Raw genomic sequence first — 24,415 nt, forward strand, 5'->3', positions numbered from 1 at the left:
GGAAATGTAGTCTGAGTGGAGGACACCGTGGTGGAAGAGGACCTCTAGTGGAAACCCAGGGAACACAAACCAGACACTGTGACAGTGACAATTAAAATTCGAGATACCTCTAATTAGAATTATGCCTGGTACAAAATCAATTAGAGGTATCTTTAATTACAATTTCTACTAGTCAAAACTCCTTTGAAGATATCCAGAAATATTTTCCAATGGCATTGCAGATGTTTCAAATGTACACTGTGACTAGTCAAATTAACTGTTGATATCTTAAATGCATATTATGACTAGTCATAATCACATTGTAGATATCTTACAGTAATACAAGTCAAAATTGGATTTAAGATATCTGCAATTGGAATTTTAACTAGTCAAAACTAAATTATGACTAGTACAGCCAGAGGTATTTAATGCTAAAACAGCTTGCCATACACTTGTGGAAATTGCATTTCTGATATCAATAATTTAATTGTTGATATTGACAATTCATATCCTACATGTGTTTAAATGTTAAAAGAAGACAAAAAAGCATTTTTAACTAGTTAAAATTTCAAATACATGTATTAGCTTTGTATTTTTTATAACAATAATGACATTGTTAATAGTAAAAATGTGAATTCCTGATGAAGAATTCAATTGTCAGTAGTTGAAATGTTAATTATTGATATAGATTTTTTATAATACAAAAAATATATAATCATTTTTTGTTTGTTTACTTAATAATGCTGTGTTTTGGGAGATTTTAAGTACTTTTGTACCTACTTTACTGCAAAATTCCACCATTAGCATGCATATGAAATATGATGTTTTTACAAAAAAACATTAATTATGATAAAAATTATATGTAAGTTGTTTATGAATATTGATCTGTTTGTAAGATACATAATTCTGCCATCTGCTGGTTAGAATTTTTTTTTAACTGATTATACAGTTTTAGGCAGAAAGTGTAGTTACCATATAATTTCCAGCAGAGGCCCATAGAGATCCATTCATTTCTCTGGTTGTGACTGCTCTTATAACAGCTTTTGTTATAAATATATATTTAAACATTTAAAATACATTAAATCAGTATTTTTGTCAAAGTTTAGATTTTTGTTGTTGTTGTTTTAGGTCTTTTAAAGTGTCTTGTTATTGCAATAATGCCACATAAATTTGCAGTAATGCCAAGGTGCATATTTCTTGCCAAAGAATCCTAGACTTCCTATTAATATTCATAGACTCCTTCTGGTGCTTCATAAGCCCGAAAGATATCTGACCTATTGAACGTATTTCTTTTCAAAGAACAACTTACTCATTCCACATAGACTGTAAAAAAAGATGGACGACGCACCCTCGCTCTCTTCCATTGGCGAGAAGTGATTTGTCCTGATATGGCGCTGACATCTTGGAGTTGGGACTTGAGTCTGCGCAGTTGCGATTTCGGGACCAGACATGCGCAGTAGTGAGCAGGAATTAAAGCCGCGAAATGAACGCCACGCCCTCTCCCTGAATCAATCGAAAGCACACGCCCCACGGTTTTTTTTTTAAGTGGCCTGTCTGCCCCGTTCTGCTCTATGGTTCTGCTCAATATTGATGTCTGCTGATTGCAGTGCCTCGTTAAAATAAGGTAAATACAACTACTAACCACATAGTCATATTTAAAAAGTAACACATTAATATCCTATTGCCTACTGTAAAATACGAGTAGCCTACTCATATTACTACAATTAAACAACTATCACAATTTGGTGGACAGCTAAATCAACTTCATATTTAGCTCATGTAGTCTGTTTTAGCTAGATTAGCATCATAGACTGTGGTTAGCATGCTATAATTTATTCTTAACATGCATTTAATATGTTAGCAACTATTTATTAATGCAACACACCTCTGCTTTCTCATACAGAAGAAATAGCATATATTTGAAAATATTGTTAGTCATTGCCTTATTTTTTTTTAAAAAATATTTTTTTAATAAATGTTCTTACTTTAGACATAAAATGGCATCAAGAGACTCAACATCCTCCTCACGGGTATCATTCATCTCCACAGAGGCCAAGAGTAAGTAAAAATTACGTGGAAATATCTAGAAATAATTGTGTATTGTGATTTCACCATAAGATTTCTAATTTGAGAATAATTTGAGAATGCTCTAAATCTAGATCTAAATACGTTGAAATTTAAATCCAGTTAAAATAATTATATTTGATAAAATATGGAAAAATTAAATATAATTGAAATTACATTTAATATTACACCAGATCCTTTTTTTATAAGTTAATGTTGTTTTGTTTTTGTTTTACAATCAACAGGACCCAAAATATACATTATTGGGGACAGCTACATTCGCCGTGGGGAAAAACATGCGAGGGAGACCATCGGGACCAACCTTGGTCTGAAAGCCCAGGTCCGCTGGTTTGGCTGGGGTGGCATGGTTTGGAGAAATCTCCTCTCCTTCTTCCGTCAGTGCCTTCGAGGAAGAGCTGTGCCAGATGTCTTGTTGGTCCACTGTGGCGGAAATGACCTTGGGACCATCAAAAGCGTGAAGCTTGTTGCAGGGATCAAGCAGGACTTGCAAGACCTCCATCGGCAGTTCCCTCAGATGAAAATCATCTTTTCTGCCATCACCCAGAGATGCCGGTGGAGGTCTTCTCAACCTAAAAAAATTGACAAAGCCCGGCGCTTTGTTTAACAGTGTGATGTCTTCCTTTCTTTCTACTCTTAGTGGAAATATTGTAATTCATCCTCAGATAAAGCATAGAGATCCTGGACAATTTTTGCAAGATGGAGTTCATTTCACCCCTCTGGGAAATGATATTTTTTTTAAATAATATTGCCCGGTGTCTGAAATACCAAATCCAGTAGGGTGATGGTGGATTTGGATTTCTCACAAAAGTTTTGGCATCAAAATTAGTCCACAATTTTTATACTTTATGTGATGATTAATGTGCACTATTTAGTTAATGTACAAAGGGTAGCCATCACACTGTTGTCACAGCTCTTCCTCTCCCTCCCTCTTCCTCCTTCTCTAAACCCCTTGCTTTACCCCAGCCATTCCACCTGATACTTGGCTTCCTCAATTTTTCCCCACGGTGAATGTAGTCAGGAGTTTGTATGTGGTTGCTATGCTATTGTTTGTTGTGCTATTAATAAATACTGTATATATTTTTCTCTTTAAGTCTCTTTATTTTTATTCCAGAGTAAATGTATTGCCTCAACATAAAGGCCTCCACCTTATATTACATGAGGTTTTATTGTCTTATGTCTGTCAAAGAAAGCATACATTACTTTAAAAATATATATTTCTCATACTCCTGGGATGAAGACAGAAGATGTTCTTGTCTCAGATCAACTAGGATAAGGAAACATAGAAGTTGATGACATTTTTATAATTATTTAATCAGTATTGACCTGTCCATCTTGTCTATATGTAACTTATTACTTTCTTACTACACCTATTGCAGGTTTAAATGACAATACATTGCGTGGCCTTTTAGAATCTGATTAATTTCAGTTTTTCATTTACAAACATACTCCGATATTAAGGCAAAGAATCACATAAACGATATGGATGACAACTACACATCTGCACTGTAAATTCTAACAAGTTCAGTTTACTTAAAAAAAAGTTTGGAAACCGATCGCCTAAAATAACCGTAGAGAGTACTTGATAATTTACTGTAAATACAATTTAATTGTTACCATTGTTGTGTTTTGCATGCTGAATGTTGAAGTGTGTGTAACTCAAGCATGCTCAATTACAAGATTGTCACTTCTATATTTAACTTGTATATGGGATTATATAAAACCAATTAAAAGTTTCACAAGGTGTTTAGGACATAAGTGTTAATTTTATTTTTAATAAAGATCATTAATTGACATGAAATATAATTATACATCAATCAATCATATATATATATATATATATATATTCACACATATATATTATTTCTCTGCCTTTGAAATCAAAAATTGATTTCTTTTTGCATCAATGGGAAGAGAATAATAATAATATAAATGAAGTTCCAATTGACCAACCAAAGGGAACATTAATCGCCATAATGGTAAAAATAGTTTAGGAAAATCAACATCAATTTATGAAGTCGGCTTATGTGATCTTCTCTCAAAATTTTCAGTTGTATTGACAAATCAACATTCAAGATGACTTTGGGAAATGAGTGGATGCAAAGAGAGAGAAATAACGGCAGAAGTGGAGGAAATGAGTGAAAAGTCCATTAAAGGGTTAGTTCACCCAAAAATAAAAATTAAGTCATTAATTACTCACACCCATGCTGTACCAACCCCGTAAGACCTTCGTTCATCTTCGGAACACAAATGAAGATATTTTTGATTAAATCTGAGAGGTGGATCACTGCTACATAGGCTGCCAGAGGGAATGAAACTTGACGGCCCAGAAAGTCATTAAAGAACATGTTTAAATATTCCATGTGCCTACAGTGGCTCAACTATAAGTTTATCAAGCGACGAGAATACTTTTTTCCCGAAAAAAAAAACATAATAAAGACTTTATTCGACTATTCCTTTTCATTCCTTGTGGGCCTGAGACGAGAGTTCAAGAGATTTCCACGACTTATGCGCGAGAACTGAACAAGAAGTATTAGAAGAAGAACGTCCTCTTCTCAGTTCTCGCGCATGCGTCGTGGAAATCTCTTGAACTCTCGTCTCAGGCCCACAAGGAAGAAAAGGAATAGTCGAATAAAGTCGTTATTATGTTTTTTTTTTTCGGGAAAAAAGTATTGGCTGCCCTGCGGGCAACTGCTGCAGCCTACCAGTGAGCCCGGCGTGACGTCACGCCCAATGAAGGGCGCCCGCGCCTTTATAGCGTCACAGCCCGCCAGATAGGCGTGGCTTAGCGTATAAAAATAGGGGCTGTAGGCTGAATTCCCTGATTTTTCGACTCTGCGCTCTCTGCCTGGGCCTGGAACACGCAGAGCTCGCCCTCGCGTCCGGGGGCTGCGAGCTCTGTGAGGAGCTTCCGCTGTCGACCCTGCGGGCTCGACTCGAAGCCTTCAACACCACAGCAGTCACTCCGCCCCCTGTGGGACCACGCAGGAAGAAGCGCCGTTCCCTGAGACAGCCGGAACCTGTGGCCACAGCGACGCGCTCGCCGGAGAACCTCCCTCGAGCCTCGCTCTCGCCTTCCCCACCTCTCCTCACTGACGCGCAGCTGCCGCTTGCGAGCCTCACTGACGTCGCTTCGGAGGATGAGGCCGAGGGACACGCCACAAGAGACTGCTGCTCTATCCTGGCATCAGACAGCGAGGATTGGTCGCTTCACTCCGCCACCTCGTCAATCCAGGAATCCACCCGTACCCGCGCTGGAGCTGACGCGGAACTTATGCGCCTGCTGACACAGGCTGTTGACCGTCTCGGGCTCGAGTGGTCGCTGCCGAAGGAACCCGCGCCGAACAGGCTCGACGGCTGTTTCCTTTAAAGTCGCCGCCGCGCAGCTTCAGAATCTAGGCCCGCTCCATTCCTGCCGGAACTTCTTGCGGAGCTGACGAAGTCATGGAATACACCGTTTTCCGCCTTGGTCGGCCGCGCTTATGCCACCTCCGGCCAGGCCGCGTCTGCTCTACACTCGATGGCTGTGCTTCAGATCCTTCAAGCCGACCTCCTCCGTGAATGGGATGAGAAGGGCCGGGACCCAGCTGCGGTTACGGATTTGAGAAGTGCGACGGATCTCTCTCTCCGCGCCACCAAAGCCGCAGCCCAAGCCATCGGACGAGCCATGGCCGTGTTAACCGTGACGGAGAGGCACCTCTGGTTAACGCTTGCGGATATGAGGGAAACTGAGCGAGCCACCTTTCTGAACGCGCCGTTCTCCCCCACTGGTCTGTTCGGCCCAGCGGTGAACGGGATCGTTGACCGCTTCTCTGTGGTGCAAAAGACCACGCAGGCCATGAACCTCTTCCTGCCGCGACGCTCGAGTTCCGCCACAGGCCGCTCTCGCGAGAGACAAAGCCAGCCTCCTGTGCGAACCAGGACCCAGCGCCCAGCACAGCCTCAGCCTCAGCCTTCGCAGCGACGTCAGGGCGGCCGCCCTAGATCGCGCTCAGACAGCCGTCACAGACCGCCGCCCCCCAGAGGGCCTCGGCAAAGAATCACGCTGAAGTCCGAGCACGCGAAGCCCTCCTAACAGCGAGAGAGAAAAGACGCGTGTGTCCCGCTGCGGCCGGACCGCCGTCAAAGTTCATTTCCCTGTCAGTCCCCTTCGAACAGGCTACTACAGTGGTTCAACTAGCAGCCAACGAGCCGGTTTATTCACCCTCTCGCCTGCACACAAACGCCGTTTTCACGGCGACCCAGAGAAATCTCAAAAAGAGTATAATGTCTGGTCCGGCTCACGCCGTCAGTGTTTTAAGTGTAGTGAAAGTGCCCACGCCCCAGTGTTCACCCCTACACATAAGCACTCCAAATCCCGTGTCACTCACAGAGCACACTCTCATAAAGCGCAGAAAAGCCGCTCGAGTGTTGAATGTAAGAAATGTGTCCACAGGTCTGTGCCCACTATCTGCCCGCTCTGTTACACGATCAAAGAAGCAGGTTATGAACGTAAGTCTCGTGCCCGCCAGAGAGCGCTCACGCTTGCTAACACAAACCTCCCCCCGGGCCCCGCCTGCGCGTTTAAGTGTTATCACAAAACGCAGGGCGTTAATAAAACGCTCCCCATCTATTATGATCGCGGCGGCAGATACAGTTGTAAGTCTCGTGCCCGCGTACGCGCACTCACGCTTACAGAGAGCTCTTCCGCCCGGAGCGCTGCTCGCGCGTCAAAGTGTGGTAAAAGTATGTTCCCCATCCCTTATGAGAGGGACATCTCACATAAATCAGCCGGTTTCGGCTGTCAGCGAGCGGCCATTGCACAGAACCGAGAGCGCGCGCGCGCCGCGCTTTCGGCTCCGGTTCAGTTTCACAAGCCCGCAAATGGCGATGGTCTGAACCCGGAGGCCATTCGCCCCCTAGCGGCCCACATAGCTGTGTGGGAAACTATCCCAGGGATTTCAGAATGGGTGTTGAGCACAATAAAGCAGGGCTATACACTTCAATTCATTCGCCGTCCCCCGCGCTTTCAAGCCCGGACCGCGACGATAGTGAATGCGAAAGTAGCACACCTACCTCACGCAGAAATAGCAAAGCTACTGTGCAAAGGGGCTATAGAAAAGGTACCGCCCTCTCTGAGCGAGTTAGGCTTTTACAGCCAATATTTTCTCGTACCCAAGAAGGACGGAGCCTTCAGACCTATCCTAGATCTGAGATATTTGAACAAAGTGCTTGCGAAAAGACCGTTCAAAATGCTTACGACCAGGAAAATCCTCGCGCACGTTCGCCCGAGGGACTGGTTTATTTCTCTAGATCTGAAGGATGCCTATTTTCAGATTCAGATAGTACCCCGTCACAGGCAATTTTTGAGATTCGCCTTCGACAGTCAGGCATATCAATACACCGTCCTGCCGTTCGGCCTGTCCCTGGCACCCCGTACATTTACAAAGTGCATGGACGCGGCGCTCGCCCCCCTGAGATGTCAGGGGCTGCGCATAATGAACTATCTGGACGATAGGCTGATATTGGCACAGTCAGAGACAGAACTACTATCTCAAAGAACAGTGCGTCTCAGTCATCTGGAAAGCTTGGGTCTCACGGTCAACTGGACCAAGAGCTCATTACTGCCCAGCCAGTCAATTTCCTTTTTAGGAATAGAACTGGACTCGGTGACCATGACGGCTCGTTTATCGACACGGCGCACGCGCCGTGTTCGCCACCTAGCCGCATCTTTCCAGAAGGGCAGCTTTCTCCCTTTGAAAACATTTCAAAGGATGTTGGGCTGTATGGCATCAGCTGCAGCGGTTCTCCAGCTGGGCCTACTGCACATGCGCCCGCTCCAACGCTGGTTGAACGCTCGCGTGTCTCGCCGAGCCTGGGTGTCTGGCGGCCAGAAAATCAGAGTGACTCAGACCTGCATAGCAGCTCTGCAGCCCTGGTTAGTGGCCGACTGGTACCAGCAGGGAGTAATGATGGGAACCATCTCTTATTGGAAAGTCATCTCGACAGACGCGTCCAACTCGGGTTGGGGCGCGCTGTTCGAGGGCAGACCGGCCTTTGGCCAGTGGTCAGACCAGGAGAAGGGTTTTCACATAAACTGTCTGGAAATGATAGCGGTCGAGAACGCGCTGAAGTGCTTCCTCCCGCTCATACAGGACCAGCATGTTCTTGTCCGCTCGGACAACACATCTGTGGTATCCTATGTAAACCGTCAGGGCGGTGTCAGATCCAGAAATCTCTGCAATCTGACGGAACGCCTCCTTATTTGGTCGCAGATGAACATGCGCTCGCTGAGGGCGGCGCATGTGCCTGGCCATTTGAACGACGGCCTAGACAAACTGTCCAGGGACAATGTTCCCCCAGGGGAATGGTCCCTGCACCCCCAAACGGTCCAGAAACTGTGGCGCCTATTCGGCAGAGCGGAAGTCGAACTTTTTGCGTCAAAAGACAACGCTCAATGCCCGACGTTCTTCTCGAAAGGACGAGGACGCGCTGGCCCAGGTTTGGCCCAGCCTCCCGCTATATGCTTTCCCTCCGGTCTCTCTGTTGCCACAGGTGATCAAGAGAATCAGGGAAACGCGCCACTCGGTGCTCCTCATAGCCCCGCGTTGGGAGAATCAGATTTGGTTCCCGGAACTAGCACGGCTGTCACATACAGCTCCGTGGCCGATTCCGGTGAGGGCAGATCTCCTCTCTCAGGCTCACGGCACGATCTGGCATCCCCATCCAGAGCGCTGGTCTCTGCATGCATGGTTGATCAACGGGTACTCGTTGCCCTGCCAGAAGGAGTGATGAACACGATCACGCAGTCTAGAGCCCCTTCCACGAGAAGGCTCTACGCGTCTAAATGGTCGGTGTTCTCTGGATGGTGGACCGACAGAGGTCTGGACCCGCGGACATGCGGGGTGGCGCAGCTGCTCACCTTCCTACAAGAGCTGTTGGATAAGGGAAGGTCCCCATCCACGCTCAAAGTATACGTGGCTGCCGTGGCAGCGTTCGCAGAATCGACGCACGGCCAGTCACTGGGAAGACATGAGTTGGTCATCCGCTTCCTTAGAGGAGCTAGAAGGATGAATCCGCCGCGCCCCCCGTCGGTTCCCATGTGGGATCTTTCATTGGTCCTCGAGGCCCTGAAAGCTTTTCCATTTGAACCACTAGACTCCGTGGGGTTGAAATATCTATCACTGAAAACCGTCTTTCTGACTGCACTGTCGTCATTAAAACGTGTAGGGGATCTGCATGCGCTGTCTGTCAGCGCGTCGTGTCTTGAGTTCGGACCAAATGACTCTAAAGTCATCCTCAGACCTAGACATGGTTATGTCCCTAAAGTGATGGGCACTCCATTCAGAGCGCAAGTTATTTCGTTGTCAGCTCTCCCAGCATCTGACAGCGAAAGTGATGTGAATCTGCTCTGCCCTGTCAGAGCGCTGAGGTTTTACATTACGCGCTCCGCCTCCTTCAGGCGTTCGGAACAGCTTTTCGTTTCATTTGGTGGGCGCGCCAAGGGTCTCGCCTCCTCGAAACAGAGCCTGTCCAGATGGATAGTAGACGCTATAGCGGCAGCTTACGCGTCAAAAGGTCTGCAATGCCCTCTGGGAATCAGGGCTCATTCCACGAGAGGCGTGGCCTCTTCGTGGGCATGGTCCAGTGGAATTTCTATCCATGACATATGTGTAGCGGCGGAGTGGAGCTCCCCGTCTACCTTTGTCAGGTTTTATAACCTAGAAGTTCCTGCCTTGCAGGCTAAACTGTTGTCAGTCTGAAAGAGAGGTGTATTCTGCCCAGATCTCCTGCTCAGATCACTCTCACATGACTCAGCTCTCCTGGTTGAGCTGCACTAAGTAGGGTATGTGCCATGTGCCTATACAGACCGGCGCGCTGCTCTGTATTCCCTATGTGTGCTTATGTACAAGTGATGGCCCGCGTGGCTGGCCACCTTATTTTTCCACTTATGGGGTTCCCCTCAAGCTCGGGGTCTCATGTGGATGCTTGGCGCGCACGGCGTTGACAAAGTGTTCCCGTAGCGTAAGCTAAACTTACGCAATACAAGAGAACCTCTCGTAAGAGAACGATACTCGGTTACTAACGTAACCTCGGTTCTCTCTAGAGAGGGAACGAGTATTGCGTAACCGGCCGTGCTCGCGCCACGAGCGACTTCGCTTCAGTCGACGAAAAACCAGGGAATTCAGCCTACAGCCCCTATTTTTATATGCTAAGCCACGCCTATCTGGCGGGCTGTGACGCTATAAAGGCGCGGGCGCCCTTCATTGGGCGTGACGTCACGCCGGGCTCACTGGTAGGCTGCAGCAGTTGCCCGCAGGGCAGCCAATGAGCACGCGAGATGGCCTGCTCTAGGTCTGCTAGCTGCTGCACTGCGTTGACAAGGTATAAAAAATTAAGGATAATTTTTTGGCTTCAGTATCTCGAGAAGATGAATCTTTCCCGTAGCGTAAGCTAAACTTACGCAATACTCGTTCCCTCTCTAGAGAGAACCGAGGTTACGTTAGTAACCGAGTATCGTTTTCTGAGTAAACAAAGCATAGTGTGTGAATAGGAGAGAGTGCTTGATTTTTACAAATAAGTTAAGACATTAAGTAAAGTCTACTAAAAAGTGTTAGTTAGAATCACTGTTGGATTTTACAGTGTGGTGAGTCCTCCATGTTGTCACGGGCTGGCGGGACCAGGTGTGAGGTAACTGATGCTACCTACTGGACAGTTTGCATGGATCTGAGAAGCATAAAACAGAGTGGTTTTACTAAGAGAGCGTTTGGAGATCAGTCAGAGGAAAAATGGAATAAGGATTACTCCACCCAAAGATATTATCTCATAATTTACTCACCTTCATTAAGTATCCTTTCTCTTCAGCATCTCTAATGAACCTGACAGATTAAAAAAAATATATATATATTTTTTTTTTTTACACACCAGATCCAACAAACATTCCAACATACAGTAGGTGGCCTATCTAAGTTGAAAGCCCACTCACCACGACAAGGTGCAGGCCATGGGGACATAGACAAGACATACTTGACAAACAAGACAAATGCAGACAGGACAAAACACAGATAAAGAAATTGAAAGTTAACTATATACAAAAATATAAACAATACAACAAAAATATAACATTTACATAGACATAAAATAAATAACGTGAACATTTTCATTGTATCAAGCTCAAATGAAAGGAATGCTTGTTAAAGTTTTTTGGTATTACTTTTATTTATGAACTCTTTATTTATGAGCTCTGTTCTGTGATGCACGTTCGTGATCCTGTTCGAACTCGTTCATCCAAATGAACAAATCTTTTTCGTTCGAAAAGATTCGTTCATTTGGATGAACGAGTTTGAACAGGAGAGTCACGAACGACGGTACGTGCTCGCGCTGTGCAAGAGAGGGGTGATCAGCGCGTACACGAGCGTGATTGACACTGCTAAGACATTCCTCCTGGCTCTGATTGGTTGTTAAGTATAAACAGTAGGAACTGAGTTACAAAACTCATAATGTACTCTGAACTTGAAACTTGAGTACAAACTGTATTTAGAAAAACACTGTCAAACTATTAACTTAAAGCTGCAGTAGGGAGTTTTGAGAAAATGTTGACTTAGCCTGAAAATTTGAACAAGCACAACTTGTCCAACTCCACAACTCCAACCCCCTTGCTCTCTGCTACGCTACAGCCCTCCCTCCACAGCTCCTCCCCCACAGCGGAGCCTGCCGTGAACGCGCAGGCTAGTAAGCAGGACCACCGATGACGGCGGATTATAAACAGTTATGGAACATTCACTAATAGGGACGAAACATCAACAATATGCTTTACATTGACTATGGCCTGCCCATACTTTGACTTCAAACTTGGTCCTCAAATCATTATGTATTTTGCAATACATGTAACTTTATAAGGTTGCACTCTTTCTATAAGTTATAGCTACTAAGATAACGTTAAAGGATTAGTTCACTTAAAAAAAAAAAACTTTTGCTGATAATTTACCCACCCCCATGTCATCCAAGATGTCCATGTCTTTCTTTCTTCAGTCGAAAAGAAATTAAGTTTTTTGATGAAAACATTCCAGGCTTTTTCTCCATATAATGGACTTCAATAGGACACAAACGTTTCGAGGACCAAATGACAGTTTCAGCGCAGCTTCAAAGGGTTTTAAACGATACCAGACGACGAATAAGGGTCTTATCTAGTGAAACGATCGGTCATTTCAAAAATAAATAAAAAACTTTAAGTTTTATAAGCACAAATGCTCGCCTTGCTCTGTTCTGTGATGCACGTTCGTGATCCTGTTCGAACTCGTTCATCCAAATGAACAAATCTTTTTCGTTCGAAAAGATTCGTTCATTTGGATGAACGAGTTTGAACAGGAGAGTCAAGAACGACGGTACGCGCTCGCGCTGTGCAAGAGAGGGGTTATCAGCGCGTACACGAGCGTGATTGACACTGCTAAGACATTCCTCCTGGCTCTGATTGGTTGATTCTGACCGGGAGCGGTGTATTTCTGCAAATGGCAGTAGGACCACAGAGAGGAGCCAGAGGAGCTTGATTTTTTTCACAGATTATCTGTCTCATATTCTACTTTCAGGACATAATGAGAGTTTTAACAAATATTTGTTTACAAAAGCTACCTACTGGAGCTTTAAAGGACAATTACAATTTTAAACTTTACCATAGTATATAATTACATTAATCTTATTTACATGGAAGTGCAGTAAAACATTAATTTATTCACAACTGCTTCCTGTGATCAAACAGCTTATGAGGTATCTAGTCAATGATTCAGTCCTGTTTATGCAGACTGTAAATCATCACCAGCAGCAGCAACAGAACTTCAGGAGGATCAGTCGAGTCGATGCTTCTTCTGTCAATGATTCAGTCCTGTTTATGCGGACTGTAAATCATCACCAGCAGCAGCAAAAGAAATTCAGGAAGATCAGTCGAGTCGATGCTTCTTCTGTCAATGATTCAGTCCTGTTTATGCGGACTGTAAATCATCACCAGCAGCAGAACAGAACTTCAGGAGGATGCTCATGGTGTGAATGGGGCTGAAATCATCACTAGCAGAGGAGTAATTTGGTAGGTGGTAATAGGTGATGGCAACAAATATACTGAAATTACTCACCATAAAAATGGATCAATTTAGTCAGCTGTCTGCGAACCATCTTGCCAGATTTTGCTATTTCAGTTTTCCTTCTTGCAAAGTGGTTAAATCTGACTTTGCAATACCACAAGGAGGCCATCTTCACCAGAACATGAATGTGGTTCACTTCAACACATGTATCAAACATATGGTTGTGGAGATGTGGGAAAAGATCTTTATCGGCACAATCTGCAAGAACCTGATTGACAATGGTCAATGTGACTCCACGTCCACAGGGAAGCTCACCTCCATTTGTTTTGATCCTCCTCTGAATGCCTTTCTCTGTGGCCAGACACACAGACACCATGCCTGGTGATGGTTTCTGCAGACCACCTCTGTCTTTTAGATGAATGAAATCATGTACAGCACCATCGGTTGTCAATGCCTGTGAGCAAGGCAAGCAGGTGATTTTCTCTTTCATCTTCTTAACCACAAAACCTGTGATGTAGCTGATCGCTGCCTCTTTGTATTCAGAAAGGCTGCATACATCTGGGAGGTCAGGAATGGTGTCATCTTCAGGCACACCCACTTCCACCAACTCCACTTCCATTCTGCGGGCAACATTTACAGCTGCAGGTGTTGAGTTGAGAATGTAAGTGTTGTCTCGAAGCAAACAGTTGCCTGTGCCTGTTTTCACTTGGTGCCTCACAAGCAGGCGTTTGTATGCTCCCCTGAACTGCCTAGCATTGGGGTTGTCATTGTGCCCACCCCTTGCTCTTATGGCAGAAAAGAAGAGCTCCAAGTGGTCTTGACTAAGTTTGTAGGTCAGAAGATATCTGCATGGTGCATTGGCCCTCTCAACAAGATCATGGTAGATGTTGAGTGCACTTCTGCCATTAGCAATAAAGCCATATATGGCAGTCTTCTTTTTTGTTGTGTGAAGTGCCACCATCTTGTTGTACTGCTGAACCTTCAACCCACGGAGCAGAGTGTCTGCCTGCTTCAAAATGGTCTCAACCCAGTGTTTAGTTGTTTGCTTGATTGCGGCTTTGAAACCTTTTCCGAGAGGATTTACGGCTGTTTAGTACATCAAAAGCTGCATCTACAGTGCGCACAAACGGCACAGTTGCAGCACAACCCTTGAATTCCTCTAACTTCAAGCCTTGCTCACAGAACTCCATAGCATCTGCCACACTGCTGCTGAAGAGCTGTGCTGCCAGGTGAACTTTAATTTTGTGCTTCCTCCATTGTATATGAGCCATCTTTAGTCTGTTTCCAAGTCGCAGACCTTCTTTCTCCTGAAGTTCATTGAGGGCTTCAAAGTACTTCCACTTAATCTTCCTTCCATCTTCTGTCTCAAATTCTAGTGAAGATGCAAAGGCATTCCAAAGAAGCTTTAGCATGTGGCATGCATCCAAGAACACATGTACTTTATGTGCAGGGTCCTCAGGATGCAAGAAGTAGGGCTTCATGTTGTTGATATTTAGGTCAGCGCCAAGTTCCCTTATCATGCTCAAGTTGCTTGTGGGGGCATCACACGTAAGTGAGACAACTTATACACCAACCTCATGAAGCCTGCTAAGGCTCTCCCTTATGACATTTGCCTTCTCTTTTCCATCCATACCTGTGATGAGGAAGTATGCTATGGGAATTTTCCATGACTCGTTGACAGCAACAACCATGAGTACCAAGGCCTGGGTGGCCAGTGTGTTGTCAATTTCTCCAGTGCCAATGTCCACATAGCCATGGAACTGGTCCCCTGCAAATTCAGTCATCTTGTGAATGTACATTTCATCCATCATTAAGGCACAGACAGTTTCTTTTCCTATCTCTTTGTTTGCCTGTACATGACTTCTTAGTGCTGTGAAAGACGCCACAGTAAATCCAGGATAAGCTGAGATGCTGCTGTACCAATTACGGATGGTGTGACTGTGTGGCAGAGCCTTTTGAAAATTGTCACGGACATACTCATATGCCTTTGGGGAGTAAAAGTGCAGTGTGGTGGCAAACTGCTTCAGCTCCTCTGAGTACTTTGCTGACTTTTCCCCCTGCTGTATTGTCCGCAAGATGTGTTTTGGCACTTCATTAATTGACTCAAGCAAAGAGGCACATTGATTTGATATTAACCCTCTGAGGTCGACTATCCCGCGGGCGCGATAGTCTCGCTTTTTTTCTTATCAGTGCAAAAGAAACTCAAAATACTCTGTTGATTTTGATCTTACATATTAAGTGTTGTACATCATTAGATCCTGATCAGTGTCTATTTTTTTTGTGGATACACACAATAAAAACAAAGTGTTGTGCTTTTTGCTAAATAAAGAAAAACAAACATGATGCGCGTTCTGCCTTCTCTCTATCAGTCAAGTCCATTCTGAAACGCGTCCGAAAGTTAACTGTAATTCCGCGAATACTTGTCATACAGGCACGAGTGTTTTTCCATAATGAAGCTTGAACTCTCTTCTTTTAAATGAGTTAATTTATATAAAAAACAAATATTCTCAGTTTATGTAATCTGTGTGAAAAGAGAGAGATGTCAGTCTTTTTCTTTCCAGCTCATTATACCTCATTACGCGTTAATGTGTCACGCCCACGGAGAGCACGCCGTATTCAAACGCAAATGATCTAAGGCAAGCCATTCAAACATGTCAACGCCCACCAGCTGGATTATAAAACACATCGTGTTTAGTAAGTATCTTGTACAGCTGTGTACACAGCGTATCCTTTCGGTGTGAGCAATAATACTATCTAATAACCCTGGAAAATGTACCAGAAGTGGTAGTTTCATTTCGAGGAGCAACGGATCCAGCTGATGTAGTAAGTCATTTATTCTTAAGTGCTTTGTTCTAATCGCGATATTGAATAGTGTCTGTAAACCGCAAAAAGACTGTTTAAATATGTGTCTGTGTGTAGGCTAAATGATGAACGAACGGCACAGGCGCGCGCGCTTTGTTTACTACAGTTATAGAGCGCGTGTCTGTGCGGTTCATTCACTCTCGCACCTACATTAGTAAACGTTATGTTTACATGAACACATCCAAACTATATTGCTATAGCCTACTAAGATGAGTAAAAATATACTGAAATATGTTGAAATAAAATGTCTGTATAAGCAACAAACTGCAAATTAACATGTTTATGCTAATATATCATAAACACGATATGTTACAGACTTAATATGAATGTTTAGACAAGATTTTGTGATTAGTTTTGGATAGATTATAAATTTTTGACTGTAAAAAAAGACTACTGTCACATTAAATAGGTAAGCTTTTGTTCACCAATCTCTGCTCATAGTTAAATATACTATAGTATGATGTTTTGTCAAAAATAAAGTAGGTATATTGAATTATCAACTAAGATGTTATTATAGTGTTTGTTCCAATATTCAAACTAATGAATCCTTACCTTTTTTAATACGCATGATAAAATGTATACTTTTTACAAAGCAATACACTTGAAATATTGTTAAAATTGTAATTGTTGTTGTAATTGTAACCTATTTGTAATTGGTTACAATTTCTATTTGTAAAATATGTATATATAGATCATTTCTTTTGTCCTTGCATTCTTTGGGACCCTGTGACACACCATGTGTGAAAGGGCTAATTAATATGCAGCTCATTATGCGGCACATTATCCGGCCTTTGTCTTCTCAGGTGTGAACACGCCTCCACGCATATTGCCTTTCCAAACAAAAGGTGTCTTATAAAATTTAAATCAATGTATTGTTTTGTGTAAATGATTAGGCAGGATGATTTTCAGATCATTTTGAAGCAAAAATTCTAGGCAACAACACTCATTAGTCAAAAGTCTTGTGGACACATATTTAGTATGTCTTTTGTGGCCTTATTTCAGACACTTTAAGTTTTAGTTTTTTCAATATCCATGCATAAGCAATATTCTCTCAAAAATACAAACATGTACATACATGTTGCTCACATATTACGGTAGCCCCGTTTGTGCTATATAGAGTGAATTTACACCTTTGCCATTAACATGTTTATAAATAACTGAAAAAAGCACAAATGTCAGAGCATGTCAGAACACCTCAAGGACCCCAAAAAACCCTTAGACCTGAGAGGGTTAACAGCTTCTTCCTGAGTTCTTTTGTGACCCCCTTTAAGGTGCAGACTTTTCTTTTTAAACGTCTGGACTTTTGGCATTGTCTTCTCAGCCTTTTCCTGTATTTTTGTAGAATTTGCTCTGTGGCCTAATTTTTACGTGTCAGTCCTTGGAGACTCTAGGTCAGGGGTAGGCAAGTTCGGTCCTAGAGAGCCGCTGTCCTGCAGAATTTAGTTCCAACCCCTAAATCAAACACACCTGAACAAGCTAATCAATATCTTCAGAATTACTAAGGCTATAGACAGGTGAGGTTTTTTTCAGTGTTGGAGCCAAACTCTGCAGGAAAGCGGCTCTCTAGGACCGAACTTGCCTACCCCTGCTCTAGGTTGTAGCTGTGATCTTCCTGAAAGTTGTCACGTTTTGCATATTTAGCAGCTGAAGCTGCATAACTGTGATCCTCATTATTTACATCCACTGTTACAGCAGTGTCAGCTTGACAGATGTCATTGCCAAGCAGGATGTTCCCATTGGCATCGTCAGTCAAGGTGGCATTGCTGTAATCGGCAGCAGATTTCACACCAAAGTGGCATTTGTCAACTGGGGAATCCTCGTTTTTGTCCCCTGACATTTTGGACAACAAAGGGGCACTTACCTCTGTATTATTACTGCTAAAAATCTTGCGTCTTATACTCTTACCCTTGGACCTCACTAGATGAGTTGAGAAGATGGTTGGGACTGCTGTGCACTTAAGGCGAAGATTTCCCTAAAGAACCAAAATAAGGAACATAAGAAAATACAGAAATATATATATATAATTAGTTTTGTTAAACCATACTACTCTAGATGCCATTGCAATGTGTTCTCAGTCTTATATGAATGTTAAGTATGTTAATGTCATTTTAAGAAAGAATATGGATCAGTTCATTTCTGTTTATTTTGATTGTTACCAAAATTACATCACATGTCTACTTACTGTAGGATTACAAATTTTATTTAAATGTTTAATTGAGCTTCCAATACTATAGTATTTTAACTGAGAAAGTTGCACACTGTTTTGTCCATTTTGAGGCAATCAGGGTTTCGGACATTAACCTCTTGTCACATCTCAAAGGTCAGCTGGGCCTTTTGTTGATCTAATCAGGCTGATTGGATTAGCATCTCAAGACTCTGAGTTACACTGTTACCTGATGAAATCACGTAACCAGCTGAATCAAGAGTCCCCTCCTCTATGAAATTAATCCCACCCCCTTGAAATGTATATAAACTGCAATCTAAAGTTCCCTTAGTTAGACTTGGGTAAGATTTTGGATGAAGCAGACTACAGCAAATAAACGATCCTGTTTAAAAGATACAATCCCAACGTCTCCTGGTCTTCGCTTCTAAGTCTCCTACACTTAAGAAGAAAAAGTTTACAACAGATGGTGCCGTGACCCTGATAGAGCTACTCACCAGAATCCAGATTGAATCAACAAAAGATCTGAACGAAGAATTAACTTTCTGACTGAGTTCCAGACGGAATCTTGAAAACCTCAAGCTCAACAAAGATCTCAACAAAGAATGAACTTTCTGACTGAGTTCCAGAACTGAATCTCAACTGGACCTCAACAAAGCGGACTGAGTTTTCCAGACTGAATCTTTTCATTCAAACAACGATTCGGTGAGTTTCACTCTATTCAAAGAACCAGACCAGTACGAATTTTGTGCCTCTGTGCCGTCAGAGAAAGAGTTATCAGACAGCTGTAGTGTTTGATTACCTAAAGTTATCCTTTAAAAGTTGTATTTTAAAGATGAAAATATATCCTCTGTTCAGGCAGGGTAGTTTTTAACATCACATGTTAAAAAGATATCCTCTGTGTCAGGCAGGGAAGATTAGTATTATTTTGCTAATTATTTGTTTTGTTGTTTGTTACCTTGTGGTGTTACCCTCTAAAAAAATTCTTTTAGAGAAGAGAGTTTGAACCTCTGTTCAGGCAGGGAAGTTTTTAACATCACGTGTTAAAAAGATATCCTCTGTTTGTCAGGCAGGGAAAATTAGTATCATTTGCTAATTATTTGGGTTTTTTTTTTGTTATTTTGTGTTGTTACCCTCTAAAAAATTATTTTAGAGAAGAAAAGTTTGACCCTCTGTTTCAGGCAGGGAAGATTAGCGTAACCTGCTAATAGTTTGTGATGTGTTGGTAACAAGTCTGTGTTAACGAGTGTAACCTCTTCTGATCAGAGAAGTTTTAGTGTTTGTTTGTGTGGAAACTCACAAAAATGGTTAGAAGTAATGCTAGGTTGATTCCAACAACTAAAAAAGGTGGTCTTGCTACTCCTTTGTGGTCAGATAGTGAATTCAAAACACTGTTAGGAGAACAGATGGATCTAATAGTCACTGAAAAAGTTAGACAAGAACTAACAGAGAAATATGAGATTCATCCATATAAGATTTGGTCTGTAGAAGAGTGTAAAAAAGTACTAGGAGCAAGTATTCGCAAGAACAATGTGAAAGCCATAATTTGTTGTCTTAGAGAATTTCTTTTAGCAAAAGCTACAGAACAGTCTCAGCATAACTCAGAGCTAGAGAAAGAGAGCAAAGAGCTACGTGATAGAGTTTCCGCGTTGACCAAGAAATTGAACCGCAACAAAGATGCAGAAAAAACTGATGTGGAAGAAGTAAGTCAGCCTGATAACATTTACCCTGATTTATGAGCGTTCTTTGAAACAGATGTAGCCGTCCAATCAGTCACTGATAAGCCTGTAAATTCAGTTTATGTGTGTGGAGCTAGAAAAAGATCACAGGGAATTGAGGAAAATGAAAGTGTTTCTACACACCCTTCTGTAGTCCGAATACAAACTGTCGCAAAAGCCCTTGGACCTAAGGATATAGAACGTCTCTCTGAGAGTTTACCCTCACCACGTAAACAGTTTTCTCAATTTAGAAGGGCATTGATCAGCAAAATTCGTATATATGACGTCGTTAACAGAAGTCACACAGTTAATGTCACAAATTTTAACTGATTCTGAATTCAACAGTTTTGAATCTGCAGTGACTTCTGAACTACAACATGTCAGTAGAGGCGGTATGAGAGAAGGTATTTTGAAAATCCTAAAGACTATCTTAGGACCCAAAATAGACTGTTCTAGAGTTACTAGCTGTGTACAAAAGAAAGAAGAAACGGTAAATGAATATACTGAACGGTTTTGTCAGTCAGCCATAAATTACAGTGGAATAGTGGATGATTCTGAAAGTGTGCTCGATGACAAAGGACCACTAATTCGTATCTGTTTAGATGGCCTTGTAGCCGAATACAGAAGAGCTTTGCCATTCCTAGATGTAACTTGGTCTAACAGAACTCTCAGAAGTAACGTTGACAGGTTAGCTGCATGGGAAAGAGATGCTGATGTTAAAACCAAAGTGAGAGTAGCAGCAGCAGCTACATTTAACACAGCAAAACAAGAAAACAGGTGGTCTAAAAAAGAAGGCAGCTGCCACTATTGTGGAAGATTAGGACATTGGGAGAAAGAGTGTAGGAAGAAATTGCAAGATACAAAAAGAAATGCAATGCATAATTCTGCTCCTTCTCAGCCTGTTTACAACCCGGAAGCAGTTCTGAACGTGTCCACTGAAATTTTAGGACAGCTTGTTCAGGCTCTTTTAAGAGCACAAAAAGACCAGGAAAAAAACTAATTGTTGGGGCTGTGAGTAGCTACCTTACCCCTGTAATCCATCATAATGACACAAGAATTTTTGTGAAAGGTAGCATACAAGAGAAAGAAATTGATTTTTTGCTTGATACAGGTGCAGAAATTACCATAATTCCTACAAAATTGGCTAAAGGTTTAGACATTCCGTACAAGAAAACCAAATTTTCTTTAACTGGCGTAATAGGTGAAGATTCTGATTTGTATGAAACCCCGCCCATAGGTGTACAATTTGGCCCGAAAACTCTGACTACAAAATTGTTATGTGCTCCATTAAATACAGGTGCAATTTTAGGCATGGATCTCCTGAGACAAATACATCTAACTTTAGACGTGTCCTCAGAATCTGCTAGCATTAAAATTTCCTCAGCACAAGTTTCTACCAATAATGTGATCCCTCCTGAGTATGCTTTTTTACAGAATCATCCAATTTGGGCGAGGCAAGGACGGCAAGGACGATTGTGGTTTGTTGACAGGTGTAGAACCAATTAAATTGACGGGGATGCCACCCCCCGGTCACCAAACAATATCCAATCAATAAGGAAGCTATACAGGGGATCAAACCTATTGTAGAAAAGTTGCTGATGCAGGGAGTGCTAGTTAAAACCAATAGTCCCTGTAACTCGCCCATATGGCCCATCAAGAAATCCAATGGGACATGGAGACTCACCATAGACTACAGAGTAGCCAATAAACATATTGATAAAATCACCCCCCTAGTGGCAGATCCATCCACAATTTGTAATGGCTTACCATTAGAGTATCAGATTTTTTCAGTAATTGATATGTCTAATGAATTCTTTTCTGTACCATTGCACTCTGACAGCCAGCCATGGTTAGCTTTCACAGTTGACTATGAGCAATATCAGTGGACACGTTTGCCACAGGGATTTCAAAATTCCCCAACCACATACCATCAGGGTGTCAGACGTGATTTGTGTGACCCAGAATGTCTGGTAAAACAGTCCACTATGATCCAATATGTCGATGATATTTTGATTGCCTCAACAGAACACGAGGTACATCAAACTGAATTGGCATTATTGTTGGACTATTTGCATAAGAAAGGACACAAATGCAGCTTTCACAAAGCTCAAATTGCTAAAAAGCAAGTCACATTTCTGGGTCAAACAATTGGTGCAGGAAATAGATCCATTACACAGTATCGAGCGGATTCAGTCAAAGCCATACCCCCGCCTACTACCATTAAAACACTCCGATCATTTTTAGGAACAGCAGGTTACTGTAGACCTTGGATTGAAGACTATGCCTCAATTGCACAGCCACTCTATGACATGTTGAAAGGCCATGGTAAAGATTCTGATACTGTTTGTATGGAAGAATTTCACCTCAAAGCGTTCAATGATTTGAAGAGAGCACTGTGTCAAGCACCAGCATTAGGAATTGCCCAAACTGATAGACCATTTGTGCTTTATGTCCATGAACATTTAAAATTCATGAATGCATGTCTAATGCAAGATCATGGGGGCAGTTTACGCCCAATTCATTACTATTCTGGTAAACTTGACATAGTAGCTCAAGGTATGGGCCCATGTCTTAGAGCAGTGCAGGCAGTTCATCTAGCTCTTCAGGCTTCATCAGTAATGTTGTTAGGTCAGACTGTAAATGTAAAATGCCCTCATGCAGTGTCCGCACTAATGAATCAAGCAAAAGTCGCTTCTATAACCTCCTCCCGTTGGGGAAATTGGTTAGCAACTCTCACAACTCCGAACAGTGTTTTACAACGTGCACCAGTCACGAACCCATCCTCATGTATGATGTCTGCAATGACTGAGAATTTGTTAGAGGATGAAGGAGAAATTACTCATGATTGTGTTACGCTTACATATACCCCTAAGAGTGAAGTAAAAGAAACTCCCATAGAGAATTCAGAATTTGAGTTGTTCGTTGACGGTTCAGCTCAAGTCATTGAAGGTAACAGACGAGCAGGTTATGCAGTAACGTCCACCACTGAAGTGGTTGCCTCAGGTCGTCTTCCAGATCATTTTTCAGCTCAAGCTGCAGAACTAGTAGCATTAACAAGAGGATGCACGCTAGCTTCAGGATCGGTTGGTAATATCTACACAGATTCCAGATATGCTTTTGGGGTAATTCATGATTTTGGTGTCATTTGGCAAACCAGACAGTTTCTAACTTCTGCTGGATCCCCCATTAAGCATGCTGAATTAGTGAAAGATCTAATGTTTTCCATGAAACTTCCAAAGAAATTAGCAGTGATCAAAGTGAAAGCACATCTCTTAACTAATACTACGGAAGCTAAAGGTAAGGCTCTTGCTGATATAGCGGCTAAACAGGCTTGTTTTTATGCAACTGTACAAGTGTGTTCAGGTAGTGCAGCACAGAAGACAATTCTGCCTCCTGAATCTATAATTGATCTATACAAAGACGTTCCTCTGTATGAAGCATGGACATGGTTAGACAAAGGAGCCACAGTGGATTCATCTGGTTGCTGGACCAAAGGGGGAAAATATGAGCTCCCGAATCACTGCTGCCATATTTGGCTCAAACAAATACACAGTTTAGGTCACAGTGGTCCAACAACGATGAATCACAGGTTCTCAAATCAGTGGTAGAATCCAAAATTCAGAAATGTAACCACAGAAACAGCCAAGAGGTGTGTTACATGTCAGAAAAATAATGATATACCAGCAGCCACTACACCAGCAGCACATACCCCAGCAGCACATACCCCAGCTCCACCAGGACCATTTCGTCACCTGCAAGTAGATTACATATCATTGCCTCGTTGTAAGGGAAAAACTGATGTTTTGGTAGTAATAGACAAGTTCTCAAGATGAGTAGAAGCTTATCCAACAGGGCGTGCTACAGCTGCATATACTGCTAAATGTATTGTCACTGATTTCATTCCAGATGGGGATTACCAGATTGCATTGACTCAGATCAAGGTACACACTTCACAGGACAGGTAGTCAAGGAAGTGTCTAGAATGTTGCAGATTAAGTGGAACCTTCACTGCCCCTATAGGCCATAAGCATCAAGACAGGTTGAACGTGCAAACAGAACAATCAAAATCAGGCTAAGCAAAATGCATCAGGAAGGAGTACCATGGGTTGAAGCGTTGCCAGCAGTACTGTGTAGTATGAGAGCCTCACCTAACAGATCAGTAGGAGCCCTCATGAGGTATTACTGGACGCCCAATGCAGATGCCAGGTGTGATTGATCTTAGAAATGCTGATGTACACATTGCCTCAGATGCCCTGATCACTTACTGTGAAAACCTCACATGGGCAGTATAGAGTGCCAGAGAGAGAGTTGAGTCGTGTTGGCAGACTCCACCAGAAGGTGGACACACTATCATCCCAGGTCAATGGGTTATGATAAAGTCATTCAAAAACAAGCCATTAGAGCCTAAGTGGCAAGCACCATATCAAGTGATGTTGATTACAGCTGCTGCAGTATTATGTCAGGGAAAGAAAACCTGGACTCATGTGTCACACTGTAAGGTTGTTCCTGCTCCAACACGGATAGGATAGGACACGAACCAGTGCGGAGCCGAGGGAAGAACC

General features: G+C 42.7%; 1 long non-coding RNA gene across 1 annotated transcript in view; it reads right to left on the reverse strand.

Moving 5' to 3' along the window:
- Nucleotides 1–24,415, reverse strand: part of LOC143721172 (uncharacterized) — a 158,411-nt gene that overhangs the window by 22,357 nt on the left and 111,639 nt on the right. The window lies entirely within an intron of this gene.

Source organism: Siphateles boraxobius, unplaced genomic scaffold (assembly GCF_051911475.1).
Source record: "Siphateles boraxobius isolate OS27281-9 unplaced genomic scaffold, OSU_SipBor_1 65, whole genome shotgun sequence".
NCBI classification, from domain to species: domain Eukaryota; kingdom Metazoa; phylum Chordata; class Actinopteri; order Cypriniformes; family Leuciscidae; genus Siphateles; species Siphateles boraxobius.